This window comes from Hemitrygon akajei, unplaced genomic scaffold (assembly GCF_048418815.1).
Source record: "Hemitrygon akajei unplaced genomic scaffold, sHemAka1.3 Scf000033, whole genome shotgun sequence".
Classification (NCBI taxonomy): domain Eukaryota; kingdom Metazoa; phylum Chordata; class Chondrichthyes; order Myliobatiformes; family Dasyatidae; genus Hemitrygon; species Hemitrygon akajei.
In genome coordinates this window covers 12855498-12873871 of record NW_027331919.1, presented here as the reverse complement: position 1 = coordinate 12873871, position 18374 = coordinate 12855498, and the positions used below count along the sequence as shown (strand labels likewise).

Genomic DNA, 18374 nt, shown 5'->3' with positions numbered 1-18374 from the left:
CCGTTTATTGTCAAATTATAAACTCCAGCATCAGCTCAGGGAAAAGATCACTGTGAGATTATTGCAGAGACAGCGGAAGAAAGGGCGCATTGAACTCTGATGAAATATTATGCCTCTGCAGTTTTTTTCTCTGAAGACTGGTCATTTCGTTTGTCCAGATTTAACCATGTCCCCATTGACTGGAGCCGCACTGATTTCAACGTCAGCCTGCTTATAAAGATCCAATTTAACAGTGGTCCGCGGTTGGACCGGTACAGTAATGGGCCGATTGGGCAGCAACTGTGCCGAGATAAGTATAGCTGCATAGAGATAACAACCGGTCAAAGTCGACAGCAAATAAGGACGCCCTTCTCCTTCAGTGTATTTTTCTCTTACTGGAAACTGGTTACAGCATCACAGGAGTAATCATATGAAATTGTGATCATTTCCCGCTGGCGATTTTTCCCGACAAGTCCTTTACTTTACAAATAGATGTACCGTTGCTCGTCAGAAAACGATTGGGAAAAAACAACAAACATTAAATTCACTGAGTCTCTTATTTGTCCGTGTGCGCTGCTGCAATGTTGAATAATTAACAGGGCTTTCGCCCCCTCAGTTCTGTTCCACCATTCCCCCTCACTATGTTGCATCACAGTGACACCGCCTGCAATAATTTACTCCCTTGCCTCTGAAGACTCAGTGTTTTGCGGAATTAAACAGATTGGAATTTTTAAAAATATCTGCTTCTATTTTCCTTTTAAAAGAGTTCCACATTATAAAATTAACTTCATCTGTCTTCACCGGCTCCAGCTTGCTCTAAAGCAGCAAATGGTAGTATTGATATGGTAGCAATGCAAGAAATACGCCGTGACAAGGGGGCTTATTAAAATACCATAACACAGCCCAGTACAGTTCTTACTCCTACCTGGTGCTGGACTCCTGAGTCTGGTTTCAGCGAATCCGAGCAACTGAATTTTATTGGCCCTAACAGTAAGTGAACACACCCTAAGCAACGTTCAGTTGATAACACGCTTAGAAACCTGAACTTCACCCTATTCAGCACGTAACGCCACACCCTGTTCCACAACAATTGTAGTGAAAATCGCAAAGACTCATATTGCTTGAATGAGCCTTTCAATGATGATATTGATATGGTAGAAATATTAAAAATACTGCCGTTACATGCAGGCTTATTAAAACACCATAACACTGCGAGTACAGTCAATGTTCCTACCTGATGCAGAACTCCTAGGTCTGGTTTCAGAGAATCCGAGTATCTGAATTTTATTGTCCCTAACAGTAAGTGAACACACCCTGAGCAATGTTCAGTTGATAACACGTTCATAAACCTGAACTTCACCCTATTCAGCATGTAACACCGCACCTTTTAGCACAACGCTTGTGTTAAACCACACAAAGACTCACCTTTCTTCAATGCGTCTTTATAACATGCGGTCCGAACCATAATTGATACTTCATTGCGCGAACTTTTACCACCTCCAGAGAGGAATCATAACCCGCATCCTGATCCCGTTCCGTTGGTGACGTCGCTTTGAGTAATTGTTCACCTTGGGAGCAGTTTATTGTCAGATTATAAACTCCAGCAACAGCTCAGGGCAAAGATCGCTGCGGGTTTATTTCACAGAGACAGCAGAAGGAAAGGCGCTCTCTTTTCAACACTGGACATCCCCTTTCTCCAGATTTAAAAGTGCCCCCGAAACCTGGATTTGCACTGATTTTAAGTTGGCCCATTTAAGAGCCCTCTTTAACAGTTGTAACATTTGGGTAACGGGCAACTCGGGAGCGGCTGTGCCAAGATTACCGGCTCCCAGAGATAACAACCAGTCAAAGTCGTCAGCAAGATAAGGACGCCCTTCTCCTTCAGTTTATTGCTCACTTATTGGAAACAAATTGCAGGATCACAGCGCCAATTGAAAAAAAAATCTGTTTCTCTTGTCCTTTGAGGAAGCGAATTTCAAAGGCACACTAGTTGCACCTCAGAAAAATAACCTCATCTATCTTCACCTGTTTCAGCTCCCCCGACAGCAGCAAACACGTACTCCACATTCCTATCAAGCTCCGCGTGATGTTCAATGTCCCGAGCAAGGGGTCAATTCATTTATCTAAAATAATAATTCAGTCCATTTCCCACTGGTGAATTTGCCTGAAATCTCATTTACTTTACACCTACATCAATCGTTTATCATCAGTGAGTTATGGAATAACTGGAAACATTAAATTCATTTGGTGGAGGTTGTTGCTGGCATATTGAATTAGTAGCAGATATTCTCTATTTCCATTTGAAGAAATAACAAGCAGGATAGAGAGAGGTGAATTGGTTGATGATGTGTACTTGGATTTTCGAAATTCCTGTGATAAGGTGCTACACTTGAGGCTGCTTAACAATCTACGAGCCCATGGTATTACAGGAAAGATTCTAGCATTGATAAATCGGTGCCTGATTGGCTGCAGTTCTTATGGTCTTATGGAAATGCAGCTTCCCTGGAGGTGGAGGAAAGAAGTGGAGGAGGCAGTGGGAAGACATGGTTTGTCAGGTCTGAAAACGAGGTGAATTTACCATAACCAGACTGAATCGGAAAACCATTGTGAGGGTATTTTAAATGTCAGAAGCAGGGGAGATGTGATCGCATCTTTTTAGGGCAGGGGTTGTGTCTCCATCAGACCCTCAGTGAGATGATTCAAGTTACAATGTGCAGCGATGAAAGCACAGTGTTTAGGGCCGGATTTAATCACTGATTCTGACACAGTGAGAGGCTTAGTTTACTGTAAGGAAGCAACATTAATGGAAGAAGACAAAGAAACTTTATCAATTGCCAGTTGCTTAGTTAAAGTGTCCAGTCGGTATGTTACCTTGACAGAAACAGATATTCGCTGTGGTGACACAGGGGTTTCGTCTGATTAATTTTAAATTGGAGAGGGGTGTGGGGTTTTGAAATCAATGCCTTGTGTTGCCACCATCTTTAAATTAGCGCGTCCGGAGTGGTGGATCACACAGCACGGAAAGAGGCCTTTGGCCGGCCATACCTGTTCTGACCATCAACCCACTGCCTACACTGGTCCCGTTTATCAGTACTTGGTTCATGGCCGACTGTATCTCGGCAGTTTCAATGCACTCCAGGATTATTCCCTGGATCATATCTTGAATGACGGATCAACATGAGGTACTCGCCGGTTCTCCCGGAGTTTGCTTGTGGCTCGGCAGGACACAAGTATATTGGTCAAGGCCCCAATATAGGGGCGTTGCCTCTCTCGGTAACTTGGGATATATCTCATCAGGGCCTGGAGACACATACGCTTTAATGCACTTTAAGAGACCCAACACTGTCTCTTCCTTTACTTCAAAATGCCCGAGCATACTAGTACTCTCGGCACTGATCTCCCTATCCTCCGTAACTACTGATGTAAGTTACTCATTAAGGGCATCACACACGTCCTGGAGGGCTCTGTTTGATTCGACCTTACCAAGCTTTACATACTTTTCCTTTTCCTGTTTGACTAAACTCATCACTTCTCTCCACATTTAAGGTTCTCTTGCGCTGCCAATCTGGTCGTTTCTTGGTACAGGAATGTAGCCGCCCCTATACTCCGTGCAGATGGACTCTAGACATCCTCCACGTGTCAGATGTGGACTTGCCAGAAACAGTTGTTACCCACTAACTCTCCATAGTTCTTGCTTAGTGAATTCGTAATTTACCCTGATCCAATTCTTTACTCTCCCGCAAAGTCTACACTTTCCTTCTCTATAGCTCTCTTAAACTTAAGGAGTTCTGCCCTAAACATTCACCCACCATATGGTCGGGTATCTAGCTAGCGTAATTACCCAACATCAGTTTCAGTACAGCTCCTGCTTTTGTTAGACTATCTACATACTGATTTAAGATGTCATCCTAGATAGCAAAAATAGTTGAAGATCGAAAATCGGGGAGCTTTTAATAATCAAAACAAGACAATTAATAAAGGAATAAGCTGAAAAGGTGAAATATGAAGGCAAGCTAGATAATAATATAAAATAAGATAGCAAAATAAAGTATCATAAAGAAGCACAGTGACGTATCATATTCAAATGTGATTAATATGCATAGAATCTAACATGGTCCGGTCTGCATTTCCCCACTAATTACTATTTTAGCCGCTGTTCGGATCAACCATTGATCTGAGCCGGAAATTTTCACACGGCCTGAAGGAAGCGCTGCATCTCTGATGTGCTCCTTTTTGTAATGCTCATCTGTAAATATTTAGAATGGACTGACAAAAAACACATTCATTTGTCTTTATCTATTAATGGAAGGATATGATAAATTATAGAGCAACAAAGAAAAATCTCGCAGATTTCATGAACTGTTTTCCAGCTGCATTTTCATTCATCTGCGCTGCAACAAATGCTCCGTGACGCGAGCACTTTCCTCACAGCGCAGCCGCACACCGGCGCAGCTCAGAAGGAACAGTGACAGTCTCTCTCTCTCCTGGTTAACCCAAACTGCCTTGTCAGTGACAACCTGTTGTTGGAAACAGGAAAATCGCACAAATCAGCACCAAATCTCACCCATATTCTAGATGCTAAATGCACTAAATGGCCGTGTTATTAGGCACAGCCGCTCATTAATGGGAATCTTTTAATCGCGCGGCAGCAACCCAAAGGATAAAATCATGAAGATATGGTCAAGAGGTTCAGTTGTTGTTCAGGCCAAACATCCGAATCTGGAATTAGGGTGGTCTAAGTGACCTTGACCGTGGAATGACCGCTGGTGCCAGACAGGGTAGCATGAACATTACGGAAACGGATCATCTTCTTGGATTTTCACGCACAATTCGCTCGGTTTACAGTGAATGGTGCGAAAAACCAAACGAAAGAAAGTCCAGTGAGAAGCAGTTCTGAGGGTGAAAACGCCTTGTTACTGGGAAACATCAAGGAGATTGACTAAACTGATTAAATCCGACAGGAAGGCAACAGTAACTTAAATAGCCATGCGCTCCCATAGCCGGGGTGCGGAAGAGCGTCATTGAACGCCGAGCATTGGATTTGGACGGGGTACAGCCGCGGTAAACTCCGAACATACACTCAGTGGCCATATCATTAGGTACAGGATGCAGATAAAAATTGCCCACTGAGTGTAGACGTCCATAATTTTAACAACTGCCAGTGAGATTTACTACAGGATTTTTATTTTTATTTTAAAAATCACTGCCAGATATACACCGTCTTTGCTCACAAAATTACACAGAATAAAAAAAAGTTTTAGTTGCTATTTTAAGCCTCAACATCCCGTCTGTTACAGGGAAGTGCGATACTGCGCCATGTTCAAATGTTTGTGTTCCTCGCGATTAGTATGCATAGATTCCAAGGATTTTATGTTCCCTTAAGGTTAACCCACCCTTGTCATCACGACAATGTTTAGTTCACCATCTTGTCTACGTCATCCGGTTGTGGGAAACGGTAATGAATAAATAGATCCAGATCACATTCATGATAACACCCGAGATGGGGGTTAGTGGGTTGTCTAATTCGGAAATACAGTCAGTGGTAATTTTACGAAGTGCACCTGTACACCAGCTCGTTAACGCTGATCAACAAATCACGTGGCAACATCTCAGTCACTTTAAAAAAATGCAGAAATGGTCAGGAGTTCCAGGTGTTGTTCAGAACAAACATCAGATTGAGGAAAAATGTCAACTCAGTGACTTTGACAGTGGAATGATTGTTGGTTCCAGACGGATTAATGTGATTATCTCTGGGGTTGTCACGCACATCTGTCTCGATTTACAGAGAATGGTGCGAAATTCAAACAGACAGACATCCAGTGACTGGTCAGTCCTGAACGGGAGAAGGCTTGTGTGTATAAGAGAGACTGGAGGAGAATGGACAGACTGATTCAAGCTGCCGGGAAGGCGATAGGCTGTCTAAAAGCACAGGTTGCAACAGGGATAACGGCCGGTGAGTGAGTGGGCCAGTGAGGGAGTGGAACTTTGAGGCTTTGACTCGAGAGGCTTCCACAAGAAGAGGCAGAGGACGAGCTTATTCCCAGTTAGTCTTTACAATGCCTCCTGAGGCGGTGATGTGACTCTCCTGTGAGATGTGGCAGTCTTGGGGGATTTGGAAGACCGTGTGGGGAATCTGGAGCAGCAGCTGGATGACCTTCGACTCATAACTTCGAAACAAGAGGACATGAGTTGAGAGTTAGTTGGCAAATGTTTAGGGGTAACACGAGGGGAGTTTCTTTGCTGAGAGAGTGGTAGCTGTGTGGAACGAGCTTCCAGTAGAAGTGGTAGAGGAAGGTTCGGTATTGTCATTTAAAGTAAAATTGGATAGGTATATGGACAGGAAAGGAATGGAGGGTTATGCGCTGAGTGCGGGTCGGTGGGACTAGGTGAGAGTAAGCGTTTGGCATGGACTAGAAGGGCCGAGATGTCGTGTTTCCGGGCTGTAATTGTTATCTGGTTATATGGAGAGACATTGACAGTAAGAGCGACAGAGTTGGAGTGAAAGAGAGAGGAAGGGAGATGAAACAAGAGGACATGAGTTTAGAGTTAGGGGGCAAAGGTTTAGTGGTAACACGAGGGGGAGCTTCTTTACTCAAAGAGTGGTAGCTGTGTGGAACGAGCTTCCAGTAGAAGTGGTGGAGGCAGGTTCGATATTGTATTTTAAAGTAAAATTGGATAGGTATATGGGCAGGAAAGGAATGGAGGGTTATGGGCTGAGTGCGGGTCAGTGGGACTAGGTCAGAGTAAGCGTTCGGCACGGACTAGAAGGGCCGAGATGGCCTGTTTCTGTGCTGTAATTGTTATATGGCTATAAGGGGAGAATGAGGCAGACATAGATGAGAGCTACAAGGAGGTAGTCACACCAAGGCTGCCGGACGCAGGTCGGTGGGTGACAGTCCGAGGGGGGAAAGCGAAGGTGAGTAGACAGGTAGTGCAGAGCACCCCTGTAGCCATTCCCCTGAATAATAACTTTACCGTCCTGGATACTGTTGGCGGGGACGACCTGCCAGGTGTGAGCCACGGTGGCAGGGCCTCTGGCACTGAGTCTGACACGGTGCTGCAGAAGGATGGGACGGAGAAGAGGAGAGCTGTTTCGTCAGGGGAGCAGACAGGAAATTTTGTGGACGTGAGAAGGAACCCCGCATGGTACGTTGCCTCCCGGGTGCCAGGGTCCGGGATGTCTCTGACCAGGTGCCAAGACATCCTGGTACAAGAGGGGAAAGCAACCAGAAGTCGTGATACATGTTGGTACCAAGGACAATAGGCAGGAAGAGGGAAGAGGGCCTGAAGTGTAAGTTTCGGGAACTAGGCAGAAGGCTGAAGAACAGGACCTCAAGTGTGGCGTTCTCGGGATTGTTGCCAGTTCTACGTGATAGTGATGGTAAGAATTGGAGGAGATGGCAGTTGAATGCGTGGCTGAGGGGTTGGTGCAGGGGGCACGGTTTTAGATTTTTGGATCATTGCGATCTCTTCTGGGGAATGTTGGACCTGTACAGGTTAGATAGGTTGCACCTGAAATCGAGGGTGTTATGAGTGCTGAACAGACCTGGTAGAAATGGGGTGCAGAGTTAACCATAACCCCCCCCCCCCCGCCACTTTGAGGACTATGAACTATTCCTATTGCCATGCTGCCAATGAGAGAGAGAGATGAAGCACAGAAGCAGGGACATCTACTACAGATAAGAGAGAGAGAGAGAGAGAGAGAGAGAGAGAGAGAGAGAGAGAGAGATGAGAGAGAGAGAGAGAGAGAGAGAGAGAGAGAGAGAGAGAGAGAGAGAGAGAGAGAGAGAGAGAGAGAGAGAGAGAGAGAGAGAGAGAGAGAGAGAGAGAGAGAGAGAGAGAGGTATTTGTTTTTTGTATTATGGCTTCATACTGGAGTGTTTACTTTCGCTACAAGGACGTTACTTTGCTCGTTAACATTCCTAAGGAGACAGCAGGTGTGGCCTGATTTGATGGAGATGGTCATTTTGTGTTGATTGATGGCTGATACCCCGTCAGTGGGGATATAAGATAGGTGTGGGGAGACACCCTCAGACACACCAGAGGACACTGACCGAGTGTTGTGCTGCCAAAGGAAAGTGGGGGGCTTCGAGGACCGAATCAGGAGATCGGTCAACAAAGCTCACAGTGTGACGGCAGGGCCGGTGGGGACTTGTGTGTGTGTGTCCACTCATGCCAGAGTAACGAGTCCACCACAGAAGAATGGTCTGGCCGAGGACGGAGGGGACATAACCGAATGACCACAACGGTATGAAGGAGTAAGAAGACAACGGAAGGTTTGCCTGCTGTAGCTGTTACATCTCGCTCGCTTTCTCTCTCTCTTCCAACAAATTACAATACAACAATCGCAACTACCTCAGCACACATGAACTGCACTGAACTCTATATTCTCTTAGGACAATTCATTTACCCCTAGACATTGTTTATCATTGTTGATTATTATTTCTACACTTCTATGTTTATTATTGCTGACCTGTTTTATATGTATCTTTGCATTTTTGATACTGTATGCTGCAGTTTACTAATAAGCACCTTTAGTTTTCGGAACCACCAGACTACAACGGATTCTTCTATTTCTGCTGGTCTATAAACCCAGTTCCGGGATACGTAAAAAAAATTGGGGGCTCGTCAGGTATTTGATTTGCAAATTGTTGAGCTGTTGAATCGGAACAGAAGTCCCGTATCTGATCTGGTTGTGTCGATAACCAGGCGGGAAACCAGCCGAAATGTATATTGACAAATTTTTAAAAGAGCTAACTACGGGGGCATTAGAGGATGCCAGAAAGGTGGAATTATTGAATTGGTGAGACAAATGCATCTCTCGGCGGTGAAACAGGCGATGAGAAATTTGGAGATACAAAGGACGATAGCTTTGTATTATTTATCCCAAGGTGTGTTCCCGTCGGTGGCATTGGAAATGTTCCCTGACAGGAAACCAACTGAAAGTGAACTTCAGGTACAGTTAGAAAGATTGTTGGCTGAGGAGAAGGAGAAAAGGGAGCATGAACTCCGGATAAGGCAACTGGAGGCTGAGTAGGAACGGGAAGAGTGGAAGTTTGAGCTGGAACAAGAGAAGTTAAATGCATCGAAGGGAAGGGATCAGGCAGTAGACCCTAACAAGGGGTTCAGGATTGGTCAGGAGATTAAGTTGGTACCCCCATTCGAGGAGATGGATGTCGATGGGTACTTCCTCCTTTTTGTGAAAGTGGTTTTGAATCAGAACTGGCCTAAGGGGAAATGGGCCGTTCTGGTACAGAGCGTACTTAGGGGGAATGCTCAGCAAGCGTATTCGGGATTGTCTATGGATGCGTCTAAAGATTATGATGATGTAAAAAAGGCTATACTAAAGAGTTATGAATTGGTTCCAGAGGCATCCCGGCAGAAGGTCCGGAATTTGAGGAGGCAGTGTGACCGCACGTATTTAGAGTTTGCCCGTGAGATGCAAATGTATTGTGAGCGGTGGTGCGCCTCAAAAGCGGTCAATGGAAATGTTGATAGGCTTCAACACCTGATGCTCATCGAGCAACTTAAAAGTTGACTCCCTGAAGGTATGAAGACGTACTTGGACGAGAAGGAGACAGAGACTCTGTCTGCGACTGCCAAGTTAGCAGACAAGTATGCCTTAACCCACAAGACAAAATTTCCCCTAATTAAGAGCTACCACAGGAATACTAGGGACGGTAGAGAAAGCCCACCGGCTAAGGCAGAGAATAAGCTGGGAACTAGCGGAAAAGACAAGGAGGAGGAAAAGCAGGTTGGCAAAAGGTTCCCAACTTTATGTGTTACAATTGTGGGAAAGCGGGCCACATACCATTTAAGTGCTTTGCTCCGAAGAAGGAGACCGGAAAAGGAAAGACGACAACTCCGACTGGTTGCATTGAGCCGGTCAACAGACCGATGAGGAAGGCGAGGTTAGGTAGAGCCCGAGAGGGGCGTGAGAGGTTTATTTCGGAGGGGATGTTATCTGTGAAGGAGTGAGAAACCCCAGTTTCAGTGCGGATCTGTAAAGATGCTGGTGATGTGTATTCAGCAGTGAAGCTGACAAGCAAACCTGTAAGTGCTGAGGACCCGCCCATAGATTACAAGATTTATCCCGCATGCGCAAAACTCGCTGCTTGTCGAGAAAGGCGGCTGAGACAGGAACCAGTTTAAATAAGTCTAGTGTTGATTTAGCAGAGACGTTTCTACCGACCCTGTACCAGGAGAGGTTAGAGGATGGTGAAGAGTTGAATAGTGGGGTTAAGGAAAGCCAATCCACGTCAACTCTATCTATCCCCCTCATAATTTTAAATACCTCTATCAAGTGCCCCCTCAACCTTCTACGCTCTAAAAAGACATTTTTATCAGCCCTGTCCCAGGAGAGGTTAGACGGTGGTAAAACGGAGCACAGTGGAGCTCAGGAAAGTAAGGGAGACGAAGCAGATTTAGTGTTGTCAAGGAACGGAATTTTGAACCTTGCCCATAAGACACCCCTAGGTGAACATTTTGGAGTGAGGGAGGAGGTTATGGAGGCACTGAACGATGATGGGAAACAGATGGGGCAGGTAGAAATTCCAGGGTTGGACACTGGTGATTTATATCGATTGAAAGAGCTGTTTGCAGTTGAAGAATTTAAATGTGTTCCCGATCATGATGTAAGGGCTGTCCTAGATGAAAAGGATGCCGCTAACTTGAGGGAGTCTGCTGGATTAGCAGACGAGTTTGTTTTAACCCGCAATGTTGAGTTTACTCCGAAGGGGAGTTGCCCAGAGAGTAACTGGGAGGATCGGGGAACTTAAAATTTGAAAAGGGGACTGATATTGAAAGCCGAGAAGAGGCAGATGTCCCGTTTGCTTGTGTTCAGGATGGGAAATATGTGGAGTCAAAGGGTACTGAACCTTGTGTGGAGACACCGAGAAGGGCTGAGGTGTCTGATTTGGTTGTTAACAATGGTTTGTTAACAAGGTGCCTGCGAATCAACTACAGTTTGTTTTGAAATTTAAGGAAAAACAACTTGGTGATGTTGTTCAAATATGTGATTTAGAGAGGCAGAACTTGAAGTGATCTTTTAATCAAGAGGGATCACCTATGTGTCAAACCGGAAACTAATAGAATTAAAGATGCTGAAGATAAAATTAAAAACCCGCTGAAAATTAGAGAGTGGTTTGAAAGTTGAGCAAATGAGCTTAGTCTGGAAACCATTAGTGATAAGCTAGCTCCTGTGAAAGGAGTCTGTGAAGGCCTATTCCACACTGGTGAGCTAGCTAACCACGTGAGAGTTAAGTGGAAAAGAGGCAAGGGTTGATCAAATGCCACTTTGAATAACAGGATCAGGTTTTGCGGGAATTTGACTTTTGTTAGACGAAGCATGTGAAAGATAAAAACCCCATGGAAGATTGACTATTTGAATATTGAGTTTAAAAGTAAAATAGAGATTAGCATTTGCACAACATTCTGTAATGCACAACATTATAATCACACATGTATTAGTACTCACTTTGTAATATACACCTAAGCTACGAATACAATTCAATGGTATTTTTTGGCTAGCATGAAGAATAAAAATAGACGGTTATTAAGTTGGTGTCTGTTGTTACAAGATTTCGATATTAAAATACAACATGTGAAGGGGAGTGACAATGTAATTGCTGATTGTTTATCGAGATGTTAATTTGAAACTATACCTCTATAATTCTTTTAGTTAAAGGACCACTTCTGCATTATAGTAGATTCTGTAGTGTGCTTTACTAGTTAATTTTCACCCTGGTGAAAATTCCTTGATGGATGGGTGTGCTATTAGTGCTGAATAGACCTGATGGAAATGGGGTACAGAGTTAACCATTTCCCCCGCCCCCCTTGAGAACTATGAACTATTCCTATTGCTATGCTGCTAATGAGAGAGAGAGATGAAGCACAGAGGCATGGACATCTGCTACAGATAAGAGAGAGAGAGAGAGGGAGAGACATAATTGATTTATGTATTAGGGCATCTTCCTGCATTGTTTACCTTTCACTGCAAGGCCGTTACTTTGCTCGTCAACATTTCGAAGGAGACAGCAGGAGATGCCTGATTTGATGGACATGGTCATTTTGAGTTGATGGATGGCTAATAACCCGTCACTGGGGATAAAATACAGGTATGGGGAGACACCCACAGACCCACCAATGGACACTGACCGAGTGTTGTGCACCCACAGGAAGGTGGGGGCTTCAAGGACCGAATCAGGATATCGGTCAATAAAGCTTACAGTGTGACGGCAGAGCCGGTGGGGACGTGTGTGTGTGTCCACTCATGCCAGAGTGACGAGTCCACCACAGAAGAACGGTCTGGCCGAAGTCATAATCGAATGACCACAACGGTACGAAGGAATAAGACGACAACGGAAGGTTTGCCTGCTGCAGCTATTACATCTCGCTCTCTCTCTCTCTATCCAACAAATTACCATATAACAACCGCAACTACCTCAGCACACATGAACTACACTGAACTCAATATTCTCTTATGACAATTCATTTACCCCTAGACATTGCTTATCGTTGTTGATTATTATTTCTATACTTCTATGTTTATTATTGCTAACCTGTTTTATATGTATATTTGCATTTTTATACTGTATTGTGTAGTTTACTAATAATCACCTTTATTTTTCGGTACCACCAGACTCCAACAGATTCTTATATTTCTGCTGGTCTGTAAACCCAGTTACGGGGTACGTAACAAAGGGGAGCAATATCTTTGCAGGTAGGTTTGCTAGCATTGTTCAGGATGTTTAAACAAATTTGCAAGGGGGTGAGACCCGGAGGGATCGAGCAGTGACAGAAGTGCATGGAGCAAAGTCAGATCAAACATATAGAGAGGCTTTGAGGAAAGAGATGCAGAATAAAGGATGCAAAGGTAGTAAGGTAGAAGAGCTAATGTGTGTATGTTTCAATGCAAAAAGCATCAGGAACAAAGGTGATGAACCGAGAGCTTGGATACATACATGGAATTATGATGTAGTGTCCATTAAAGAGACTTGGCTGGCACCAGGGCAGAAATGGATTCTCAATATTCCTTGTTTTCAGTACTTTAAGATTGATAGAGAGGGGGGAGAAAGGGGAAGAGGGGTGGCATTACTGGTCAGGGATACAATTACAGGTATAGAAAGGGTGGGTAACGTAGCAGGATCCTCTTTTTAATCAGTATGGGTGGAAGTCAGGAAAAGGAAGAGAGCAGTTACTCTATTGGGGGTATTCTATAGGCCCCCTGGTAGCAGCAGAGATACAGAGGAGCAAATTGGAAGAGAGATATTGGAAAGGTGCAAAAGTAACAGGGTTGTTATCATGGGTAACTTTAACTTCCCTAATATTGATTGGCACCTGATTAGTTCCAAGTAATCCAAGTTCCAATTAATTCCTGACACAGTATGTTGACAGTCCGACTAGGGGGAATGCCATACTAGATCTTCTATTAGGTAACGAACCGGGTCAGGTCACAGATCTCACAGGGGGTGAGCATCTGGGGGACAGTGAACACCGCTTCCTGGCCTTTAACATTATCATGGAAAAGGATCAGAGAGGATCAGAGAATCAGAGAGGACAGGAACATTGTTAATTGGGGAGGGCAATGTATGAGGCTGTAAGGCTAGAACTTGCGGGTGTGAATTGGGATGATGTTTTTGCAGTGAAATTTGCAATATACATGTGGTTGATGTTTATGGATCTCTTTCAGGATGTTAGGGATACATTTGTCTCGGTGAGGAAGATAAAGAATTATAGAGTGAAGGAACCATTGGTGACAAGTGAGGTGGAAAATCTATTCAGGTCGAAGAAGGCAGCATACATGAAGTTTAGGAAGCAAGGATCAGATGGGTATATTGAGGAATATAAGGTGGCAAGAAAGGAGCTTAAGAATGGGCTGAGAAGAGGAAGAACGGAGCATGAGAAGGCCTTGGCGAGTAGGTTAAGGAAGAACCCCAAGGCATTCTTCAATTATGTGAAGAACAAAAGGAAGACAGGAGTGAATGTAGGATCGATTAGAGGTAAAAGTGGGAAGATGTGTCTGGAGGCTGTAGAGGTAGTCGAGGTCCTCAATGAATACTTCTCTTCGGTATTCACCAATGAGAGAGAAGTTGATAACGGTGAGAACAATATGAGTGAGGTTAATGTTCTGGAGCATGTTGATATCAAGGGAGAAGAGGTGTTGGAGTTAAACTACATTAGGACGGATAAGTCCCCGGGGACTGATGCGATACTCCCCAGGCTGCTCCACGAGGCGAGGAAACGTATTGCTGAGCTTCCGGCTAGGAACTTTATGTCCTCGTTGTCCACGGGAATGGTACCGGAGGATTGGAGGAATGCGAATGCTGTCTACTTGTTCAAAAAAGTTAGTAGGGATAGGCTGTGTAATTATAGACCAGTGAGCCTTACGTTTGTGGTGGGAAAGCTGTTGGAAACGATTCTTAGAGATAGGATCTATAGGCATTTAGGGAACCATGGTCTGATCAGGAACAGTCAGCATGGCTTTGTGAAGGGCAGATCGTGTCCAACAAGTGGATGTGATCTACATGGATTTTAGTAAGGGATTGTACAAGATTCCACTCAGTACGCTTATTCAGAAAGTCAGAAGGCATGAGATCCAGTGAAGTTTGTCCAGGTGGATTCAGAATTGGCTTGCCTGCAGAAGGCAAATTGTCGTGGTGGAGGGAGTACATTCAGATTGGAGGGTTGTGACTAGTGGTGTCCCACAAGGATCTGTTCTGGGACCTCTAATTTTTGTGATTTTTATTAACCACCTGGATGTAGGGGCAGAATGGTGGGTTGGAAGGTTTGCAGACGACACAATGGTTGGCGGTGTTGTGGATAGTTTAGAAGATTGTAGAAGATGACAGAGAGACATTGATAGGATGCAGCAGTGGGTTGAGAAGTGGCGGATGGCGTTCAACCCGGAGAAGTGTGAGGTGGTACACTTTGAAAGGACAACTTCAAGGCAGAGTACAAAGTAAATGACAGGATACTTGGTAGTGTGGAGGAGCAGAGAGATCTGGGGGTACATGTCCACAGATCCCTGAATGTTGCCTTACAGGTAGATAGGGTAGTTAAGAAAGCTTATGTGGTGTTAGCTTTCATAAGTCGAGGGATAGAGTTTAAGAGTCGCAATGTAATGATGCAGCTCTATAAAACTTTATTCAGGCCACACTTGGAGTACTTTGTCCGGTTCTGGAGGGGAGAGAGTGGGGGGGAGAGGGGGGAGAGAGGGGGACAGAGAGGGGGTAGACAGAGGGGAGAGAGAAGGTGGGGTAGAGAAAGAAGGTACAGAGGGTTAGGGCGAGAAGGGGGAGTGGGGAGAAAGGGGGAATAGAGAGTGAGGGAGACTGTCTTCAACTGCTTTCAGTTCCTCTCAGAACAGGAAGTATTTTGTCGACCTCTCTGTCAAAACGACGCAGGATACTTTATTTCTCATCAAATGTCCCACTGATTATATCAAACTACTACGGATGCAATCAAGTACATTGTTTAAAAATAAAACAGCAATCTAAACACCACCGTGTAAACTTAAATTGTGAATTCTTCACAATCACTAAAAAAAGCCAAGATCACAGAGGTTTCCACAGGACAACTCACACGGTGCAGATGTCTCTCTGCTAAACCTTCTTTTGATCTCCCACTTACCCACACACTTCTGACAGAAAGGAATCAACACTGCAGGCGGTGATCCACAACAGATCTCACCAACCGAATCTATAATGGAACCATCACATCTTTAGGCCCCTCGCCGCCGCCCTCCGTCCCCGCTATAAACTGCAGTGTGAGTAGTTCTCATAATTTCGCCCTCTCCCAGTAGCTACCTATCGAAATGTCGTAAAGGGTAGACAAATAGTGTCGATCCCGCCAGCGATGGAATAAGCAAAGCGAACCCTCAGTTCCCTCGGTCAGGGATCGGTAAAACCCCGAGTGTGGACGGATCGGCCTCCTGCTGTTGCAAGCAGTAGCCCGGGGACAGTTCCGAGATGCGGGAAGCTCGCACCTCCCGAGCCTTTGCTGATGATTCGGAGCTGGGTTGAAAGTGCGGTGTTTCCGCTAACACCTCCAACTACACCGTTTTCCCGCGGGACATGCACAGGAAGCCGATGCACTCAATTAGCTAAAGGGATTTATTATTTTTTTTTCAAAAGCGATTCCATACACTTCAATTGTTGAACAACCGAATAAGTTTTCAGTCTCATTTAAGTGGTAACTGCCTTTGTGATGTTTATATTTCAGTATATAGAGCTTCTTACCTTGTACAGCGGCTCCAGGTTCTGTTACCACCCTGTCCCAGTGAGGCTGTGTTAATGTTTCTGTAAGTAATGGACACACCTTGGTTAATGTTCAGTCAGCTCCTGGTGATAATCATTAACTAAAGCCACAGCTTTATCAGCGACTCTCTCCGTGTCCTTTTCCTTACTACAGGGTACGTTCTGTCTCCAAACAAACATCACCATGGAGATGAAATGTGATCTCAGTGAGTTTGAGAGTGGAATGTTTGTCGGTGCCAGAGGGTGCAGTTTGAATATCGCAGGAATTGCTGAACTCCAGGGATTATCCCGTTCAACAGTCTCAGTTTTGCGGAGAATGGCGCGGGAGAAGATCAGTGAGCGGCCGTTCTGAGAGCAGAAACGCCCTGTTAATGAGAAAGATGGAATGAGAAAAGCGAGATTGGTTCAACCTGCCGGGAAGACGACAGTAACTCAAATAACCACGCTGCAAATGCATTGTGCAGAGAGGCGTCATTGGACGCGTAACATGTCGAACATTAAAATGAAGGGGCTACAGACGTGGAAAACCACGTACATACAATCAGTGGCCGCCGTATTAGGTACGGGACGTGCACAGTACAGTGCCCATTGATTTGTGGTTTTGTCAGCCAGAAGTTGCTGATGGGAGATTGAATTACATTGGCATCCCGCATTGACTGTGATGTCGGCTCATCAATCCTGACTCTCACCTGTAACATCTCACTCATTTGTGTATCAAGGGGCACTACACTGCAGGATTACAATATTAACTGAAAGACTCTCCTTCTCCTGAATACTGAGGACGGTCATTCCCATGACACACTAGACCCACACAGAGAGAGAAAAGCATCTCAACTGTCTTCAACTGGCGCTGCCTGGTTTCAGATCCTCACACAACAGGAACTATTTTGTTCACGTCCCTATCAAACTCCGCGGGACATTTTATGACTCATCGAAGTTCCCATTCATTTTACCAAATTTCCGCGGATACAATCAAGTACGTTGCTATTTAAAAAAAACTGTAATGCATACAAACAGGTCTCCCCTGTTTTACGTAACACCTCAGGTCAAGTTCACAACAGATTCCTCACAGAAAAACACACGGGGGCAGATATCTATCTACTAAACCTTCTTTTGTTTTCCCACCTACCCACTCACATCGGACAGAAGGGAATCAACAAAGCAGAAGGTGATCCACAACAGGTCCCACCAATGGACTATATAATGGAACCATCAACTCCTTATACCGCCTTCCCCGACAAAACGCACTCCTCCCCGGCTGTAATCTCCAATGTGGGTGGTTGCATACTTTTGACCATCAACCGAAATGCTGTCTAGGATGGACAGAGAGTATCGATTCCGCCAGTGAGGAAATAAACAAAGCGAATCCCCAGTTCCCTCGGTCAGAGTTCGGTAAAGCCCCGAGTGTGGGCGGATAGGCTTCCTGTTACAGCAAGTAGTATCCCGGGGACAGTTCCGAGATGCGGGAAGCTCGCAGCTCCCGTGCTTTGCTGATGATTCGGAGCTGGGTTAAAAACACCGCCAACTACACCATTTTCCCGCGGGACATGCACAGAGAGCCGATGTATGCAGTTAGATGAAGGGAATTATTAATTCATTTAAAAGCGATTCGCGACAGTTCTAATATCGATCAACACAATACGTTATCAGTCTCATTCAATTGTTCATAAAAGTGGCTGACTTCCTTTGTGAAGTTTATATTTCAGTATATAGAGCTTCTTAACTTGTACAGCGGATGCGGGTTCTGTTACCACCCTGACCCAGTAAGGCTGTGTTACGCCTTCTGTAAGTAATGAACACAGCCTGGTTAATGGTCAGTCAGCTCCTGGTGATAATCATTAACTAAAGCCACAGCTTTATTAGCGGTTCTATCCCTATTCTGTTCCTTAGTACAGGGTACGTTCTGTCTCCAACAAACATCACCATGGAGATGAAATGTGATCTCAGTGATTTTGAGAGTGGAATGTTTTTTTGCTGCAAGAGGGTGCAGTTTTATAGACAATAGACAATAGCTGCAGGAGTAGGCCGTTTATAGAACCCCTTATACTTAAACTGTGGCCTTTGGTGCTGGACTCCCACAACATCCGGAACATGTTTCCTGTCTCTGGAGTGTCCAATCCCTTAATAATCATGTGTTTC

At 44.8% G+C, this 18374-nt stretch overlaps 1 protein-coding gene across 1 annotated transcript in view; it reads right to left on the bottom strand.

Moving 5' to 3' along the window:
* Positions 1-16312, bottom strand: part of LOC140719898 (NACHT, LRR and PYD domains-containing protein 3-like) — a 113882-nt gene extending 97570 nt beyond the window's left edge. The window contains exon 1 of the mRNA XM_073034824.1: positions 16218-16312. The gene's annotated coding sequence lies outside the window, so the exon portion shown is untranslated. The remainder of the gene's footprint in view (positions 1-16217) is intronic.
* Between the last annotated feature and the right edge of the window lie 2062 nt (positions 16313-18374).